This window comes from Lissotriton helveticus, chromosome 6 (genome assembly GCF_964261635.1).
Source record: "Lissotriton helveticus chromosome 6, aLisHel1.1, whole genome shotgun sequence".
NCBI classification, from domain to species: domain Eukaryota; kingdom Metazoa; phylum Chordata; class Amphibia; order Caudata; family Salamandridae; genus Lissotriton; species Lissotriton helveticus.
In genome coordinates this window covers 1,589,013,961-1,589,017,744 of record NC_136067.1, presented here as the reverse complement: position 1 = coordinate 1,589,017,744, position 3,784 = coordinate 1,589,013,961, and positions in this window count along the sequence as shown.

Here is a 3,784-nt window from a genome sequence, read left to right as displayed (position 1 = left end):
GGAATCTAAAGAACCGGAAACCTCGCAGGTCGGCACCTGCTCAGAGGACATTACAATAGAGGGGGGTTGGACCCATGCAGTCGCGGGGACCTGGGCGTTATGTGGTAATTGTAAACAGGGGGTCCCCGCAAGGAGAAAGTGTTGGGTGAAACACACACACTAATATAATTATAAAGCAAACAATCGAAAATAAACAAAAAGGGTTACTCATAAACAAATGCTGTCATTTATTCAACAACACTACGTATAAATCAGTGAAGCATTACATTCAAATTCAAACAATAAAAATCCCCTAGGCAGGAAAGGGAAAAGGTAAAAAAAGGGATGGTGGTGCTCAAAAGCGGTGAGAAAGTCAAGCAAAGTACACAGACTCAAAAGAAGTAAGTATTTACAATCTTCAAATCGTAATTGGAATTATTCCCAAAAGCAAAAAAGCCAACACAAGTTATGGCATGTATTGCAGAGACGAGTCAGACTATCGTGACTTCGCCCCTTCTAGACTGTTTGTAAGTAATTATCCCCGGCGTTGCCTCTCCAACATGATGACTTTGTGACAAACGGGAATATATCCCCGTTGAGTTTCGCTGACCCGCGATTTATGTCTTTTGTAGGATTCATTCACAACACGCACTCGGTACGTTTGAAACATGGCGAATCCCGCATGTAACTGAACAGGCTGTTCTGCTTAGTACAGCGTGGACGATTTTAAGTAAAGCTCTTCACATGAGGTATGTCTCGGCCCTTTGAATGGGGTTTGGTCGTCCCGCCGATGGGATCACGTTACCAATTGGTTTTGTTTTCATTTTTGTTACAGCGTATGAACACGTAACAATACTACAACTGAATCCTCCGTGGCCTGACCTAGATACATACAAGGGCCAAATTGAACATTTTTAAAGGTATGATGGTATGGTTACACTGCTGCGGCACTTTATTTAGTTGACCACACGAGCCAATCTTTAATAAGGGTTATACGTTTTCCAACAGTATCAACCAGCGAGGATGATCGATACCTGGCACCATATTTGATTACCAGTGTCCCCGTGCCTGGATAGCCAATGTGAGTTAGTAATCGCACTGTACAACACGGCAAATGCGTTTTATTTATCTTTAGTTATAGACTAACACCAATGTTATTATTATTCAACCTAGAGTTGGTGGTTTTCTTGGAAGCAGCTAGTTTCTCCTGGAACAGTTAACAAATCGGATTTCAGACTTCAGCGGTCTGATTGTTCTTATCTGAAGTGAGTTCACCTTTGTAGAGTGTTTTTTCACTATGTCTTTTTCATTCCTTGTTGGTTAAATTGCCCTCTGTACATATGACTCACACCATTGAGACAGAGCATGATTAATTGCGTACTCTGTTCTCGTTGTCCTAGTCCTGAGGTCCGTTATGGCCCGGACTCCATGGTTTATTTTGACTGCCAATTATGGGTAAGATGATGATGACTGTTGTGTCGAATGAATTCATTTATTTGACACGGGTTTTTAATTTTAACTTTACAGATAGGACGGCCCCACTTCGTCCCCTCTCCCACTGCACCTGTCCTGATGAAGACCCCGCTAAAGGACTTAATTTAGCCTACGTGTAGGGGTCGAAACGTCGACGACTTCTCTCCTTCGGGGTTTCCGGCACATTTCCTGGATTATAGTGAATCATATATGTGACCGTAGAATGTCCCCATGTCAATTGTGTTTACAATACATGCCATAACTTGTGTTGGCTTTTTTGCTTTTGGGAATAATTCCAATTACGATTTGAAGATTGTAAATACTTACTTCTTTTGAGTCTGTGTACTTTGCTTGACTTTCTCACCGCTTTTGAGCACCACCCCTTTTTTTCCCTTTTCCCTTTCCTGCCTAGGGGCTTTTTATTGTTTGAATTTGAATGTAATGCTTCACTGATTTATACGTAGTGTTGTTGAATAAATGACAACATTTGTTTATGAGTAACCCTTTTTGTTTATTTTCGATTGTTTGCTTTATAATTATATTAGTGTGTGTGTTTCACCCAACACTTTCTCCTTGCGGGGACCCCCTGTTTACAATTACCACATAACGCCCAGGTCCCCGCGACTGCATGGGTCCAACCCCCCTCTATTGTAATGGGACTTCAACAGAGGCTCCTGTCTCAGGCAGGTGTGCCGTTTTCGGAGGCAGGCGTTTGGGTATTTGGTACTAATGTTTATGTTGTTGGCGGGGAACTGTTTAGGGGTGGGGGTGAGGGGTTTTGGCAGGTATACGTATAGTTAGTTAGGCCTAGTTTTGTACCGCAAAGGCCAAGGATGTGGTATATTGTCAGGATGCACCTGTTTCTCAATAAAGCGGCCTTTATCACACCTTACATCTGTCTCCGGTCGGTTCTTCCCCTCCCCGTCTCCCGATGGGCCCCAATGCAAAGAATAACGTTAAAGAGGTTGGATAGAAGATCAGGGTTCTCAGGGTAGGTCAGTAAACAACACATTATTAACGACATTTTTTAATCTGATTACAGATGGCGTTAGTTGTTTGTAAAACTACATCCCATAAATTATTTTTATTAAACAAGCACAATACAAGAAGTACAGAGAGAGAGGGATCTGGTTCCGCCCCTTTGAGGTAAAAACATTATAATCAGTTTAATGTACGTCCTTAAAAAAACAACTTCTGTTGCTCAGATATTCTGAAATTCTCAAAGTGCAGAGATTTCAGCTTTGTGTAAGGAATTATAGCTCTGCGAAAATTGACACAATTGTCTCCTTTCTGCTAATGACTCTTCAGGGAAATAGATCAAAAGACATAAAAAGCTAAATCTTGTTTTCATTGTTTTCATTGTTCTGTGGCCTGCATTTTACACTGTCTGCACTGCTGCAGTTATTGTGTTTTACAAACTGCGCATTTTAAGGTTATTACAGTTGAGTATCTTCTGCATTTGTTATTACAGATAACTAGTGATGTCACCCTATTCTGTAATAAGAAAAGCAGACTCATTTTCCCTATAGAGATTTCATGCTTCAATGTATTATGTGTCTCTAGGGCTTCTTTTCACACTGGCCTGCCTTTGATCTTTCTTCCAACAGTCTCCGGTGTTTTGTGACATCAGAAAATACTTGGTATGCGGCCTTATTGTCTAAAATATCACAGAATTCCCCTCTGGCTTACTACAACCTGATATCATATGTTTATAGGTAGTATATTCGACATTTGTGAATTATTAACATCGTGCGCATCACAAACTGGATGATCTCTTCCTAGTTGATTATTGTGCACTGCTGCCCTTCGTTTTATTTCTTACAAATGTTATCACGTTACACTGAGTTTGTGACTTTATAGAGTTTGTGACTTTATATTATTTAAACCTATAATAGAGCGCAGTTTGACATTGTAATTTTCCAGTCTTCCTAAAGGGGATTTCACTATCAATGGGACAGTAAAAATAAGGGATCGATGAATGCATTACAGGGCTATACTCCTTACCTTATCTTAGGCTGTGTGGCAGGGCTTGATTTCTAAAATTCTAAATGAAATTTTTCTCTAACCCAAGGTTTTATTTACAGAATGTGGGGTATAATAAAATAGTTCTATCTTATCATAGCTAGTGCTTAATTTGAGCCGGTGTTTGCCGGTGCTTATCACTGGCATTTGTTTCTAAACACCAGCACTTATTTATGACAGTACATCCCTCAAATGTTCTTGTCTCTTAAGAAGAAGGAGAGTATGGAAGGGACATTGTCACTCAACCTAGAAAAACATTTTTGACATCCTATCTGGAGTGAAAGATTGACGGCTGGCGCGCCGAAGGCGC